This window comes from Lampris incognitus, chromosome 5 (genome assembly GCF_029633865.1).
Source record: "Lampris incognitus isolate fLamInc1 chromosome 5, fLamInc1.hap2, whole genome shotgun sequence".
Classification (NCBI taxonomy): domain Eukaryota; kingdom Metazoa; phylum Chordata; class Actinopteri; order Lampriformes; family Lampridae; genus Lampris; species Lampris incognitus.
The window spans coordinates 41,293,742-41,311,033 of NC_079215.1; the positions used below are offsets into that span (position 1 = coordinate 41,293,742).

A 17,292-nucleotide genomic window follows, 5' to 3' on the forward strand; every position below is an offset into this window, starting at 1 on the left:
ATGATTCACAAAATTTCCATTTTGTACACTACCTGGCTTAGCAAAGTAAGTGAATTTAAAGGTTGAACCGGAGAGAGAGAGGGATGTTTCAGTCTGTTGTTCCCACACCAGATAAAGTAACAGCACACATCACAAAGAAACATCAGTTTCATAAAGAAAAATGTCCGGGTAGCGTGGCGGTCTATTCCCTTGCCCACCAACACAGGGATCGCCGTTTAAATCCCCGTGTTACCGCCAGCTTTGTCGGGTATCCCTACAGACACAACTGGGTCTGCGGGTTGGAAGCCAGATGTGGGTATGTGTCTTGGTTGCTGCACTAGCGCTTCCTCTGGTCGGTCGGGGCGCCTGTTCGGGGGGGAGGGGGAACTGGGGGGAATAGCATGATCCTCCCACGTGCTACGTCCCCCTGTTGAAATTCCTCACTCTCGGTGAGGAGTTTGGGTCTGCGGGTCGGAAGCCGGATGTGGGTATATGTCCTGGTCGCTGCAGTAGCGCCTCCTCTGGTCGGTCGGGTCGCCTGTTCGGGGGGAGGGGGAACTGGGACATAGGCAGATCCAGGGGCGGGGCAAGAGGGGCACTGGCCCCAGTTGAAATCTGATTGGCCCCTGATGTGCCCCTGCCCTGTCACTTGTCACTTGACTACAGATGAGTAAACGTCACAATCTGTGGCACCTCAAACATTTCTTGTAACTATAGTGTGGTAGAGAAAGTAATAATGGGAAAGAGTCACATGTTTAGGACTTGGATGCAGCTTGGATGTAAATGAGAATCGTATTTATAAGTTGGAACTGGTGATTCCGATGTGACATGAGCGCAGCAGAGGCGGGAAACTGATAATTCTGATTTGACTTGAACATGGCATGACACTGCATGGAGAGCTGAAACAAACATTGGCGTGCAGCTTCTTGTCCACCACAGAAACTTCATGGTAAGTTACGTTCCCCACATTAGTTTGTGTTAACGTGTGAAAGAGCTTTTACTTGCTTCAGTCACTGAACTTAGCTTTGTCCAACATTAGGTAGCAGCAAGCTACTATGTCACTAGTTAGTTGACTACTCTATTGCTGGAATGCACTGTAGCTTGCTGGCTAACAGTAACGCGTTCGCACATACAGTTGCTCGCTAACTTAGGTCTCTTTCTGTTAACCTAAGTTGCAACCACGAGCTCACCACCTGGAGAGGCCCTTTTTTCCTTTGCTAAGAATTTTGAGTCAAATGTTGATGACTGGACACATGAGCTGTATCAGATCAAGAGAGTTTTGGAGAGGAAAGAAAAAAGTGGAATGCAGAGGTTCACTACTCTTCTTGAGTTTGTAGTATTTGTAGAACCTTTTAAGGAGGTATTTCATGAGCTTTTCAGGCTAGGCAGGATTGCCATTGTAATACCTGTCAGCAGTGCTTCATGTGAGCGAAGTTTTTCAGCCCTAGGCCTTATTAAAAACCACTTGAGAAGAACAATGGGAGATGACCGTTTGAGTCACCTTGGTGTCTTGAGCATTGAGTCCAGACGGGCAAAGTCACTGGATATGAATGAATTTGTGAGGCGTTTCAGCTCCAGTCACAAAAACCACAGAATTGTTCTATTGCGAAATGAGCAAAATGTACATTGGGTGTGGATTTTGCTTCAGACAGAAGACGTGTATATTAGATCTGCAGTGATTAGTCAATGAATCGATCATTTGTCAACTATAAAATTAATTGCAAACTATTATTTCATGTCCGTTTATACCGTTCTACTATACATTTACTGTTTTTTATTTTATGTATTACATATTTGAAAAAGGGTTTCATGTATTATGTTTTCTATGCACCCTAGTTTAAAATGAAATAAATATGAAAATTAAGAACGTTTGTTTATTTTCTAAGTTTTTTTGAAGTGCACAGTGTGCTTGAACAAGGCACAATTTGCAAAATATAGTCAATGATATGCCTCTTTGCTCAAAGCTATAGAGCCGGCATAGTTTTGATTCAGGTGTAAGATGGAGAGGATGAGAGACAGATACAGAGAGACCTTTGATCTTTAACCAAGTCTTTAATGGTCCAATTTTTCATTCACAGCAAGATAACAATATTAACACAGATATTCACATACATAATGAAAACACAACAATCCTCGTACACAGTAAAAACAAAAGATACAGACCTTCCCTTTTTTTTTAAATTAAGAAGAAGCAGTTAGTTTTCTACAGTGCACAGAAAATCTCCATGTCCCCAAACAGAAACAAATTCTTCCAAGTTTGAAATTAGTTTGAAAAACATGAACTCAATTTTCAGCCGAGCAGCCACTAGACCCCTGACATGAGTGTAGCATCTGTGGACCCTGTGCCTTTCATTTTGTTTCATCTGCTAAGCCAAATGCTCATTTTTGCCTGACCTATCAGAAAATTAACCAAGGTGACACGTCTGAACTTTGCTGCCATGTATCTCGGACCAAAGACAAACAGGCTGTCTTTGAGAACCTCTCCTAAACCTCTGAAGCACTGCGGCAGTACAGAGAAAAGAGGACTCAACCTGGGACATCTGAGCCATAAGTGCTATAGAGTTTCCCCATCATTACAGAAAGAGCAGTGGCTCCCTGCCCTAGGATCAATGTGTGCCACATCTCTGTTCATAGCCACAGCCCCACATACCACCCTCCACTGTAGATCCACAGTGCATTTCTCTATGGGGGGTTTGTACAGGGACCTCCAGCTGCCCTTGGGATGAACCTGGTGCCAACACACTCGACCACCTCGACACCCGTACACCGGCTAGTGATGTTCTGTTGAGAACCTTTACAGTGACTGCATGCATACAAGGCCTTCTTTGATGTACTAGAGAAGTCATGTAGTTCTGATGTTTTGAAAGACAGAATGGCCCTCTTCACTTCCTCCTGCTCCTCCACTGCTGCACGGCTGGATAAAGATAGAAAAACAGGCCGCATCGGTGGCTGATCCTCTCCACATTGCTTCTAGTGCCTCTCTGAAGAAGCCAGGAAGTGCACTGATCACTTCCTCCAACAACTTCTCCATTAAACAAAGTGATTTAAAGCCAGTCTGTTGGCTCAAAATGTCAGCCATCTTCCACTGTCCTCCTGATCTGAGATGCGCTAATGTAGTAAGTCCAGCTCTTGTGAGGGATCTCCGTACACTTACGGAGCTGAGCATCCTGCAGTGTATCAACGGATTACAGAACAGTGGTTCCTCCCCTACACTGTCATAGATCTGGGAGTAGTCTCTTTTGGTGCTCAGGACTGTTCTCCAAGCTTGGAGGACAGACTGATAGAAGGGTGTTGTAATGAACTCCATGTCAGTTAGGTCCAGAAGGAACAAGTGTTTGTCATTGTTCAGGTTCATAACCCTACGAAGCAACACAGATGTTGTTTCACTCCAAAGTCATTGGTTATGGTATAAAAGTCGCTGCACAGTTTGAAGGCGAAAAGCTGTGATACAGCTGCGGAGGTCAGTCAGGCCCTGGCCTCATTCTGACACTAGTAGGAACAATACAGCAGATTTGGTCCAGTGAAACCTCCCCAGAGAAGTTCACCAGCGTCTTCTGTACTTCTCATACAAGAGTGTCTGGAGGTTCTACAACTGAAATCAGAAACACTTTATTTGTAATTTCACTTCATACACTTGTGTACATGAAATGAAATGAAATTCAATTCAATTTCTCCCAGCCCACAGCAGTACAACACGAAGACAAAAACATATCCAAAAACCACAAGAACACACATGTCCTAACCAACACATATATATCCAACTAAACAAAAATCACTGTCCAAGGGAACGAAGGCTAGCCAGGATGACTGTCGGAACCGCTGGTCTGCATGGGTTAGCAGTTAGCTTAGCCCGCGCCGCTTCCACGTCCTGTCAGAACGCCCTCGGCGTTACCTCCTTGGGCTCCAGGCAGGGGCCGTGGTCCCCGTGCCCGCTGAACGAAGCAGACCAAGCTGTCCCAGCCAATCCAGCGTCAGCTCTCCCAGCCAGGCACCCTTGACACACCTCCCCGCACTCCCCTGATGACATCAAAAACACCACAGTCAGTGCCAGGTGAGGCTGCTGCCAGACCGCCCTCGGTGTTATCGGAACCACGTGTCTGCATGGGATAGCAGTTGGCTTAGACTGCCCTGCTCCCCCAGCCGATCCAGCGCCAGCTCGCCCAGCCATCAAACGAAGACAAAACTTAGACGCAGATGTGGACAAAGACGCTGCGTGGACGGTACTGAGTGAGGCCACCGCAAATGTGAATTTGCGCCGCCATCTTCTGACACTGGCACTGGGTGAGGCCGCTGCAAACATGAATTCACGCAGCCATCCTCCCGCAACGGATGCAGAGGGTAAACCGGTGTAAACCAGTAACTGTAAACCGGTGCCAGAACATTGAGGCAATCAAGTTGTTAACAGTCAAGACTCTCCCCCTATAGAACAACTGAGGCTGGATCCAAGTCTAGACAATCAGACACTGATCTTTTCAATTAAACCCTCCCCGTTTTTGCTCAGAAAGCGGTCACTGCCCAGAAAGACACCTAAGCATTTCATCCTTTCTGTATTCCACTGCAGCCCAGCTTTGACCAATTGACTTTTGCAGAGGAAGCTTGTTCATATAAGGCCAATTTCTGCTTGGGAATTTTTTGATCATTTTGACATGTTATGAAAACCGTGACATTGTTAGAGTAGGCTGATAAGCTGACTGTATTGGTGATGTTCCCTGAAGAGGTTAGCCCTGAGAGGCCCTGCCTGAGCTGAATTAAAAGTGGTTAGATGGCCAGCGAGTACCGCATTCCAGATAAGGGACAACCCTGTCTTATACCTCTCTGAACAGCGACAGGTCGGCTGAGTCCACCTCCTACCTTTAACAGAACATTGGCTCCAGAATACAACAACTTGATCCAATGAATAAATTCATCTCCAAAACCAAAACCTTCAGGTGTTTTGAACAAATAGCAGTGATCAACCCTATCAAAAACCTTCTCTTGATCTAAAGAAAGCAGGCCAATGTCCAGCTCCTGGAGCTTAGATATGTCAATAATGTCCTGTATCAAAAAAAGATTATCCTTAATTGTACTGTCAGGAACACAGTGTGGCTGGCTTTAATGTACCACTGCATCCATACACTGTTTGAGTCTATTTGTAAGACATTTTGCAATTATCTTGTATTCTGTACATAACAATGAAATCGGTCTCAAGTTTTTCAGTAGGCCAAGATCTCCCTTTTTGGGTAACAATGTTAGGACAGCCCTTCTACAACTCAAAGGTAGAGTTCCAGAATCCAAACAGTTTTTAAATACATCATGTAAGTCTTGTCCAGTTAGAGTCCAGAAAGTCTTGTAAAACTCCAAAGGAAGTCCATCAATTCTGAAGACTTTGCCACAGCTGAGCTGTTGAACCACTGCAGACATCTCGTCAAAGGAGATGGGGGACTCCAGCGAGGCTACCTGTTTTTCAGCCATCTGAGGCAGTCCCTCCAGTATCTCCTCCACTCAGTCAGTCACAGTTCTCCTCACTGAACAGGCCGCTGAAGAAATCTATGACCAACTTCCTCATCTCTGATGGACCAGTTGTTTGAGATGCATCATCACATTCATTTTTCTAAATTTTCTTTTGAGCTTAAAGAAAAAAGAAGTTGGAGCATCTATATCTTTAATGGTGGAGATTTGGGTTCTGATAAAGTGCCCTTTGCTCTTTCATGTAGGAACCTACCTAAAGCCTTCCTTCTACTGTCCCAGGTCCTGCAGTTGCCATCATTTTCAATAATCACTTCTTCTTCCAATGTCTTAATTTCTCTCTCTAAGTCTTCAAAACAGATTTTCTCTATACCAACAGTGTGTTTTTTTGTATTGCTGACATAAAATCCTAATTTGTGTTTTTCCTACCTCCCACCATCGAGCTAAGCTCACAAAATCTTTCTTTCTCAGCCTCCAATTACTCCAGAAGTCAGAGAAGAACTGACAGAAAGCTTTATCGTGCGTTAGCCATAAATCGAAGTGGCAGTAGAAACAGTGCCGAAATTGAACTTGTAAGGAAAAATCTGCCACTAATAAATGGTGATCTGAAAATCCCACAGGTGATATTATGGACTTAACTAAGCTGTTGTTATATATGTTTCATTGAGATAAATCCTATCCAACCTGGCTGCCCTCACACTACCCTTGGCAGCTTTTACCCATATGTACTGCCTAACTGCTGGATTAAGTGTCCTCCAAACATCCATGAGGTCATTTTCTGCCACCACACAGAAATTAACCTGACGGTGGACGGGGCTCTTCTGAGTTTTTGCCAACTGTAGGATGTGTAGTGCAATTCCAGTCTCCTCCCACTACTAATATTGAGCTACTATTAAACTGTTTAAGTTTATCTTTCAGTTTGCTAAACAATCTCAAACGATCAGTGCCAGTATTATAAGCATACACATTTATGAACACAAAAGGTATTTCTCGGATTGTTGCCTGAACTACTTGGATTTTGCCCTGCTCCACTTCACATGTCAAAGCATTTGTTAAAAGGAGGCGCAGCGAGAACAGCTACACCTGCACTAAAGTTGGTACCATGGCTAAAAAAAAAAAAAAAACTGGCCTGTCCAACTCATTCCCACTCTATCTCATTGTCTTCAGGGCTATTTTCCTGTAAGAAGAGCACATCTATGTTTTTAGCTCGACTCAGCTCAGCCACCATACTCTATCCCATCTCTATCCCGTCCTCCATTAATATTTAAACTTCCTACCTGCAAACTTTCGATCAAAAAATGAAAGAAAATGAAGGAGAACAAGACAGTGAAACCTTTCCAAGAGAAAACATCTTTTTTGTATCACCCATTTTTTAAATTTTGTACATTTAAAGGAACCTTTCCTCACTTTTAGTCAGAATATTCTTTCGACAAAACTTCTTCTGTTTACTGAGCTCTTTATATCCAGCCATTTTTCTAATCTTCATAACCAAGTTAACAAACCTGTCCACATCAGAGAAGAAATCTGCTCTTTCCACAGACTGTCTGCCATAAGTTTCATCAAGGAAATCATTAATCTCCTTTAAAGAATATGACTGCTGATCACCTTGTGACATAATATCCGTAAACTGTGATAGGCTGTCCTCTAACATTTCCTCATGTTCATTTCTAGCGTTTTCACAGTGTGACTCACCTGTTGGGGTGACTGTCTCTCACTGGTTCTGTCTGTCCTCTGTCTGCATGCGTCCATAACCTGTGCTTCAGTATCACTTAAATTACTGTCATTTTCATTATTGCTGTCTTGCTCAGTTGTTTCATTTCCCTCCATATCATGTTGCGGGTCACCGGTGGTGGTATCTCCCGCTGCCTGCTGTGCTGTTTGCGGGCTACCGCTCTCAGCGGTGCCTCCAGGCTGTGGTTTGCCTGAACTGCTGCCCGCTGTGGGCTCCCTGTGCGGGCAGGATGAACGTTTGTGGCCGACGTCGCCATACTCGAAACATTTCATACTGCCAGAACTTGCATACAGAGCATAGAAACCGTATTCATATTTGACTCTAAATGACACTTGTAGATGTTGTGAAGAATCATTTGAAGACATGAACGCCTGTCTCCGCAGGGAGTTACCATGCCATAGTCTAGCGTCGTCACCACCCAGGCGAACTGTTCTGCACCCACTAGCAAACTTCTGAAACGACTCAGTTCTCTTTCAGCGAGTTCATTCGGGATAAATGGAGGTACGCCTGACATGGTAATACGTATCGATGGCACAAACAATGGAGAGACAGGCAGCTACAAACAGATCGCCTAGCACCAGGCCTCTCTCAACCAACAGGTGGACCAAATGCTCCTCTCGGAGAAAAACCACCATGGCTTTATTCATTCGAGAGCCATACGTGGTATTCTTATAGCTGACCTCTTCTCCTGCAGCCAGAAGAACCGTTCTGGACAGTGTACCGCGAGTCAACTACAACTAAGCCCGTGTCTGATAGACAGGGGAGGCGAACCCTCACTAGGGAAGGACGCCGTACTGCACACCACCAAACTCCGATCAGCTACTCCAGTCCTCTCATCAACTAGCAACGAAGTAAAACTAAATTCCTCTTACCTTACCACGTCGAAAGAAAAGTGAAAGCAGTAGAAAAACAGTGAATTAAGCCAAAAAACACACTCAAGCTCATTCAACACGCTCACTCACGCTGACACACCCAACCTCCCAGCATGCAGTGCAGAGAGAGAGAGAGAGGGAGAGAATAATGTATCCTACACCTGGGGAGATACGGAGAAGCTGATAATGAAGTGAGGAAGACAGGATGGTTCGAGGGGGATGAAGCAAGCGAGGGAGTAACCTACATAGGCCTGAGTTTTTGTAAAAATCAACATGAGGTACAGTGTGTGTGTGTGTGTGTGTTTGTGTGTATGTGTGTGTGTGTGTGTGTGTGTGTGTGTGTAGGGGGCAGTTAAGGAGGGAAGGGACAGCATCAGTGAAGATGGAGGTAGCACCAGTCTCTCAGTGGAGCTCTGAGACTGCCTGCACACCGTCTTCCTCTCTCCCCTCCTCCTCCTCTTCCTCTTCATTACGCCTCCCTACCCTCCTTAACTTCTTCTCTCTCAGCCTCTCTGCCTTCTCCACTCTTTAGCTTTCTTCCCTCCCTCTATTTTCCTCTTTCCTGGTATTTTACTCCACCTTGTCTCCCTCCTCCCTTCTCCTTCTACCTCTCTCTCTCTCTCTCTCTCTCTCTCTCTCTCTCTCTCTCTCTCTCCTCTCTTCCTCCCTCCCTCCCCCCTCTCCCCCAGGCGTCCCCGTCTCTCTCTCGTTCTCTGTATTTCAAAGAAAAATGAAGCCAAATGAACTTGAACCCCAGGAAGGTGATTGATGATTGCACATAGCTCCCTCAATCTCTTTTCTTTTTCTCTCTCTTTTTTTATTCCCTTGACCCCCCCTCCCCCCGAGCCAATGTGGAAGCTGGTTATTCAACCCATTCTTCCTCTCTCTCTCTCGCGTGTTCTCTCGCTCCCTCACTTAAACACACAGAGCTAGTTTAGTTAATCATTTGCACCGAGCAATACAGCCAAGCTCACCTCGTCCATTTTTATTTTATGAAGTGTTTTTCCCAATAAAACGTGAAGTAATTTAACTGTTCCCGATGTTAAATTACCACCAGCCTCCTGCCAAATGCTTGTAAATTCTGCCCGTGGGGGGTACTACCCTATAGCGGTTTCTCTCTGGTACACATCCAAACATCATCTACAGGCTTACAGATGTAGCTCATATTGAGATAAGTAGGCAACAAAACAAAAAAATGGTGAAACATAGCAAGTATAGCTCATGTCCGCAATGTTGACCTCAGCCCTCCGATCTAAGTAGCTTAGATAAGATAAGATGGACTTAACTGGTGCTTGAAAGGAAATCGGGTCATTGCAGTAGCAAAAAATAAAGTCCCAAGGTTCAGGAACAGAGATCCTAAAAGATGACACAAAGATAGAGTATCTCTGTGACTCGGATACAACGTTTTTCAGTTATCTTTATTGGGATAACTATATACATGCCACTTAATCTTTCGGTGGTTTTTGTAAGCCAGGGGGTCTTCATTTTGAGACAGCTGCTTTGGATTCTGACCTTTACAGTTGGCCGATCAGATGATTTGGATAGCCTCAAATAAGATAAGATAGGTAGGTTGTGGAAAGGGAGTCAGGTTCAGACACACACATGCAAAGACACGCACAAAAATAGAGTAACAGTATTTCAAAATAAAACCAAAATAAAATGCATTATTCCTGTTAGATGACCATAATTATTTGGGGATAGATGATGAACAACAAATCGTGACAGGGTGTTCATAGCCCAGAAACTCTACTTGAATGACTGAATATCAGCACAACAGATTTTTATTTGAAAATATTAATGTGTTTGCTGATTCATCACCTAAATTATGTATGCAATTCAAATCTTTTTTTTATCAGCAGGGTCACTGTCCCTACACAATGTGCCTCAAATGAAAAACCTTCCTCATTCTCTATTCTGGTACTTCCTGCTTCTCCTGGATCGCCACCTTGCCGTGGTCAAGAAACTTGCATGTACCAGTAATCCCAAGAGCTATGCCATCCAGAGCTTGGCTCCTGGTAGGGTCACCCAAGGTGGATAGGTTCCAGACAAAGTGCGATCCAACAAAGACCTCAATGGTGGAACTGGCGGAAGATGTCTCCAGGTCACAATGCTAGTGAAGGCGGATGAAGGCTGCAACAGAGGGTGGTCCCCAATCGTCTTGGCTCTCCATGCCATTGGACTCAGGCCACCTCCTGCCAAGCACCGTGTGGTGGCTGCAAGTACATCTGTCACTCCATGTAAAAAGCTGTCACGCACAGGCTTCCTCCCATTATGCAGCTCCAGTATCAGCATCTACCACACCTGAGGACCCAGAGGGAGGATGGTCATACTCAACCCCAAGTGACCACCGATGATGATGATGGTACTTCCTGGGCTCCTAAAAGAAGTCATCTACACATTAGCTTGCCATATCGTGTTATATCATGTCACATCAGCACTAAAAGTTCCATCACATTGTAAGCAAGCTACTGCTCAACCTCTTAGCAAGAATACTAACTGGGCTGTACATGCTTTTAACATTCATAGGTCTATATTAAAGTCTGTATTCTTGCCTAGATATTAAAAAAAATCTAAACACAGTAAACATTACTTCTAAGCAGTTACTTTCGTTTTGAAAAATACTAGTCTGGATGACACAACAGAGAAATTATCCTACTCAAAATTAGGAATAATATTTTGTTAAATTCAGAGTCTATTAGTTGGACCATTCTAGTGCTTCTAGATCTTTCTGCCGTCTTTGTTAACGTGGACCAATAACTTTAAGCTGATTGTCTCTTTAATTGGATTGGGTTTACCGAAACGGTTTTATCGTGATTTCATTCCTACGTTTTTGAAAACGCATTTTTATATTTCATTGGGTAACTCCTCCATACCTGTATTATTGGGGGTCCCTCAGGGCTCTATTCTTGAACCTTTGCACTTCTTTTTGTATAGTCTTCCTTTAGGCCAGGTTATTCACAAGCATTATGTCTCTTTTTGCCACTGTTCTGTTGTTGTATAGCTCCTCTTGGCTGTAAATCTAAATGACCTTTCCTCCGTTTATACTAATATGGGCTGCATGTTCACCATAAATGTCTGGATGTCTAAAACTGTAAAGTTTCAAAAAAGACAAATTGAATTTATTGTCTTTTGAGCTAAAATTGACAGGGAGTGCATCAGGGCAGCATTCAAGCCCCTCACCTGTCAATGTAATTCTCATGCAATAAATTTAGTTGTTATTGTTGTTTCAGACCTCAAGTCATGTTGAGTTTCAATAGCTTGACAAGAACTGCTTTTTTGCACTTCAAATTATTGCCATATCAGACCACTTCTATCTCTACGTGGTTTAGAAAAACTGATCCATGCTGTTACCACCAATCGATTATACAGCTTTTGCCAGCCCCCCCCCCAAAAAGATAAATTAATCAAACAATTGGCTGAAAATAAATACAAAATGCAAAATGTGCACATCACCCAGTTTATTTTCAGCCACATTGACTGTGTGTATTTTATCTTAAACCCTTACCTTTATACATCCAGACTAGTATGCTAGCACAGATTGGGCTTTGTATGAGCTCCTCCCTTTCTTTTTTCTTTCTTTCTTTCCTTTTTTGTTGTTGCTGCAATGGTCAACAAATCATTCTCTGCGTGTGTGTGTGTGTGTGTGTGGGTGTGTGTTTGCATGCATGCAGGTGTAGCTGTGTGTTAGACAGAGGGACTATCCCTGGTCCAATTTATCACCATGGAAGACAGCTGCAGTGGAAGGAGGCGTTGTTATCAGGCACCACACAGGACACCTATCAGTGGCCCTATTGTCTCACTCTGCTCGATAAGACAGTGAGAGAGAAAGAGAGCGAATGAAAGACAAAGAGAAAGGAAGATGAAACGGGGAAAGATAGAATCGGGAGAAAGATTTGGAAGGCAAAGCTGTGTGACGATCAAGATGACGTTGACTGCTGTTACTGTCCGATACGCACGCGCGCACGCACGCACACACATACACACACACACACACACACACACACACACGAGAATATTCAAGGTCTTCAGCCCTGACATGGGAGCAGAGGCAGAGGGGGCGTGAGACGTAGAAGGAAAAGAACGATAGAATGATAAATGAGGAGAGAGCAAGATTGTTTGAAATGTCATGATGTCATGTGTGTTTGTCTGCGCACGCTCATGTGTGTGTGTTTTTATGGGGATACCAAGCCCTGAAAAACAGCCACCACTGAGCTGGTTGAGATTCTGTGTCTAAAAGATGCAGGACAGGGCGGAGGGAAACCCACCTCCATTTGCCTCTGTGTGTGTGTGCGTGTGTGTGTGTGTGTGTGTGTGTGTATATATATATATATATATATATATATATATATATATACTTTTTTTGGGGGGGGGATTTTTCCTCCTTTTTCTCCCCAGTTGTATCCGGCCAATTACCCCACTCTTCCGAGCTGTCCCGGTCGCTGCTCCACCCCCTCTGCCAATCCAGGGAGGGCTGCAGACTACCACATGCCTCCTCCCATACATGTGGAGTCGCCAGCCGCTTCTTTTCACCTGACAGTGAGGAGTTTCACCAGGGGGACATAGCGCGTGGCAGGATCACGCTATTCCTCCCTGTTCCCCCTCCCCAGCGGAACAGGCGCCCCGACAGACCAGAGGAGGCGCTAGTGCAGCGACCAGGACACATACCCACATCCGGCTTCACACCCACAGACATGACCAATTGTGTCTGTAGGGACGCTGACCAAGCTGGAGGTAACGCGGGGATTCGAACCGGCGATCCCCGCGTTGGTAGGCAACGGAATAGACCGCTATGCTACCCAGATGCCCTCTGTTTGTATATTTTAAACATTTCTAGATTTTTAAAATGTATTCGTCAGAGGTAGTGCCAGTTTCATGGCTATAGTCCAACACTGCAAAATTAAGATTTGTGCAAGTTTGTTGTGTTTCAGTGTAGCTAGAGCTTTTCATCATTCTCCGTCAAAAGAAAATGGAAAAAAGTTAGTCCATACCAAAGCTGTGTGGGACTTTTTATGTGTTTCTACGTTTGAGTGCAGTTCCCAGTGTTTTCAGTCACTGACCATATGACTTTCAGTCGATGGTGGTTGAATTTTTTTGTTTCGGCCTCCCTAATCTTTTGCCTCTGTGTTATGTCATTATTTCTTAAGCTGCTCCATAGCCCCGTCCAAACACACGAGATAAAACGCACACTCTGACCGGAAAGATGCTCACACTGTCACTGATTCTGAGAGAGACCAGAGCAAACACACAAAAACACTTATTTTTTTACTCAAGAGAGTAAAAACAACACACACACACACACACACACACACACACACACACACACACACACACACACACACACACACACATCCTGCAGAGAAGTGGCACCAGCAAGTCAAATATAATTCACTTTACACAGTTTTAATTTAACCAGCTGAGCTTCAGTCTGACATGCCTTGTGTGTTTTTTTCCTAGTGCACTTTGCAGCAGCAAAATCCAATTGTACGGGGGGTGTGTGTGTGTGTGTATTTTTGCACACAAAATAAGTGTGTATGCCCATGTGTGCATTGTGTGTCGAATGTGGTGATAGCTGCTGTATTTTTCATGATGTTTGTGCGTTTTGGTGAGTCTTGGCAGCTGGAGAACACAGATGTTTTTTCAGCACCCGTCTCTGCCCTGTCTGTCTTTTGCATATGTCTATACGGCTGTCTGTGGAGTTGTCTCCCTCGTCCCCACTCTCTCTCTCTCTCTCTCTCTCTCCCTCTCTCTCTCTCTCCCATTCATTCTCTTCCCTCCCTCCCTCCCCATTACTCTCTTATTGTAGTTTTTTGTGCATTGAGACAGAAAATCTGCTTACCTGAGACACGGGGATGTGTGGCACTCTCACACAAGGTTCACATTGCTTGGAAAAGCACAGCGTCACCTGCATCATCAACAACAGCACACCTGTGTGTGTGTGTGTGTGTGTGTGTGTGTGTGTGTGTGTGTGTGTCTCTGTGTGTGTGTGTCTGTGTCTGTGTGTCTGTGTGTCTGTGTGTGTGCATGCGTTTTTGTTACCTTTTGGAGACCTTTTCCAGTATAAACACTAACCTTATTGAGACCAGTAGTCCTCATGTGTACCAAAGCCCGGTCCTGCTGAGGCAAAACCTGATTTCTGACGTCCTGGTTAAGGTCAGGGTGAGGCTGTCCACAATGAATGGAAGTCAATAAGGATAGCTGCGCAAACGTGTGTGTGTGTGTGTGTGTGTGTGTGTGTGTGTGTGTGTGTGTGTGTGTGTGTGTGTGTGTGTGTGTTTCCGTTTCCTTTGCCTCTGTATGGACATGTTTTTCCATGCCTGGAGGGCCTACATGTGGAAGTGAGAGAAGGGGTTATTTACACCTGTTAATGAAGACTAGACTTGTTAATTGACTGGCTCACGGTGCATTTCTCTTGGAGCACAATGGTGTGTTCTTGTGCAGGAGTGGGAAGGACAAACTCTTGCTCCGTATTTGCTCTGGTCTGTATAGCACTGGTCCACGCTTTTGAACACGCTGCAAAGCCCGTGTTGCTGCCGTATTGGGTGCGATGCCTGGGAAGTGCACACAACATCCCTGCTTAAGCTGACGGGTTGGTTCAGTCTGCTCAGCCGTTTGAGTTCCTATTTCACTGTAAAACCCAATGTGGTGAATTACTAAAGGTACATTTTGGCTTAAATACAGAAATATGTTTGCAGCCCTGCTTGCCAGTCTGATCACAGGGTGTGTGCCCAAGAGGCAGTAAGGAGGAGTAATGTTTACTGCCTGTTTTGAGTATTTTCACTGGTCGGTGGAGTCAGAGTACTTTTTGATGGTTTATATAGCCTAAGTCTATGTCTTCGTTTGATGGCTGGGAGGGCTGGCGCTGGATCGGCTGGTAGAACTTGGTGTGCTGCGTCCTGTGGGCCCAGGGACCACGGCCCCGCCTGGAGCTGTGCCCGAAGAGGTAACGCCGAGGGCGGTCTGACAGGACGTGGAAGCGGGGCAGGCTAAGCTAACTGCTAGCCCATGCAGACCGGCAGTTCCGGTAACACTTAGGGCGGTCTGGTGGCGGCCTCGCCTAGCCTTGACTGTGTTTTTAGTGTCGTCATGTGGAGTGTGGGGAGGTGTGTCGATGGTATCTAGCTGATAGAACAGAACTGCACACCATAGGCCGACATGGTTCAGCAGGGTCCTGGCTCAGCCTCTTGAATCAGGATTTTAGCTGGAAGTCAATAGAATGGAAAGTAGTATTGTTTCTGCTGACGATGTCAGTCCTGAGTGCTATTTCTGGAATTTTGAGGTTGCATGTTTCTGTTTTGAGAGAGGCAAAACACACAAATGTGTGCAAAACAACACACACACAACTGAGCTGCCATCAGTCTTCGGTAAGTGCTGTCATCTGGCTCTTGACCGGCTGCTATTTTGTGTAACACTTAAGGACATCTGAGTATCTCTCTCCCCAGTTGGGTGTACAGCAGCATCACACACTTGTACACACACACACACACACACACACACACACACACACACACACACACTCACACACATACACATCACAATGTCATCCTTTCCAAACACCTGAAATAGGAGCATGGCAGGGATAACTGCTGACTAGGTGTCAGGAGGGGGGGTGAACACAAATACACTCGTTCTCTCACATTGCTTTACATCTCATTGTAAACGTGTGGACCAGCAACTGCAACATGAGTAAAACGAAGCAGCCACGTCCATGTCCCTTCTCCTCTTCCCCATCCCGGAGGATGGTTCTGTTCAACGCCAGCCATTAATCAGCAGACCAAGGGTACCGTGTTTTTCCACCTAAAGGGTTTTGGGGGGTGGGGTGGTGATGGGTGTACTGAATGCTTTGTGTGCCTTAAGTCACTTTTGTTTCGCTAAAGGATGCAGCTAGGTGGGCACGGAGACGAGAAAAAGAGAAAAAGACTTGGAGGGAGTTGACGGTGTGAAATGAAACTTGGAAGAATTGCTAAATGGTGTGTAGTGTTGAGGATGTGCTATTGGCAGGCCTGGAGAGATTTACATTCTAAGTACATGGGAATGTGTGTGTGTGTGTGTGTGTGTGTGTGTGTGTGTGTGTGTGTGTGTGTGTGTGTGTGTGTGTGTGTGTGTGTGTGTGTGTGTGTGTGTGTGTGTGTGTGTGTGTCCATGTGGCCTGTGGCTATGCATGATCCAGTGTTCACTGGACCAGTGGCATGCCACTAGCACATCTATTTGTTTTCATTCTCCATTTTTCCTTGAAACAGATGGCAGGTATTTGTACATGACACTTTGTGTGTGTGTGTGTGTGTGTGTGTGTGTGTGTGTGTGTGTGTGTGTGTGTGTGTGTGTGCGTGCGTGCGCTCCCACAAGTATGCGTGACTCCATGTGTTGCGGTGCTCATCTTCCATGGAGGTGGTGGATCACTTGTATCAGTGTAAGTGTGTTTGGTGTGTGTCTATGCACGCTACACACACGCGACTGGTTGTGCATCTCTTGCGTTGGAATTGCGTTGTTATTGTTTGCCGTCGAGACGGCGTCCGCTTCATTGTCTGTGACATGAGTGAGTTATCTCAGTCACTTCTGTGTGGTTTCCACAGCCCAGTCAAGCTCATCACGACGGGCTGAGACCACAGGGCGCCCCATTGAAAATGAACAGCGATTTAAGAGACTAATGAGCCTTAATGGCTGATGTGTACACCCCCACCCCAAACCCTGCATACACAAACACTCCCCACCCTTTCCCAATTTGTGAGATGAATGCAAGCTGCTGTGTGCACATGTGGGTGCACTTCCGTGCGATTTGGCGTGTGTAGTATGTTGTGTGTGTGTGTGTGTGTGTGTGTGTGTGTGTGTGTGTGTGTGTGTGTGTGTGTGTGTGTGTGTGTGCAGCATTTGCTGATGACGTTCATCTAATGAACTGTTTACCGTCTTCGTCTCTCTTTTTCTTTTTTCTCTCTCTTTCTTTTTGAATCCGTCCAAATGGGACTAACACATGGGCCAACTATGTCCTTGTGTGGTATTGCTGACAAGGTTGGGGGCATTACCGTCCTCTGGTGAAACCTGTCAGCATTCAAGGGTTAACATGTTTTATGTCTGTTATACAATCTGCTGACAGCAAAAGCAGTCAGCACTTTATAAATTAGACATGGCAAAGATAGTAGCACGCTAATAGAAATACAAACCAGCTGTTGAGGCTTGGTTTGTACACGATCCAAGGAGCGTGCCTCGGGTGGGAAACATTGCGAAGTGGCTCAGGTCAAAAGCATCTACCAAATGAGTCGAGCGCATGTA

At 45.2% G+C, this 17,292-nt stretch overlaps 1 protein-coding gene across 1 annotated transcript in view; it reads left to right on the plus strand.

Moving 5' to 3' along the window:
* maml3 (mastermind-like transcriptional coactivator 3) overlaps nt 1-17,292 on the plus strand; it is a 267,723-nt gene that overhangs the window by 178,382 nt on the left and 72,049 nt on the right. The gene's annotated exons all lie outside the window — the stretch shown is intronic.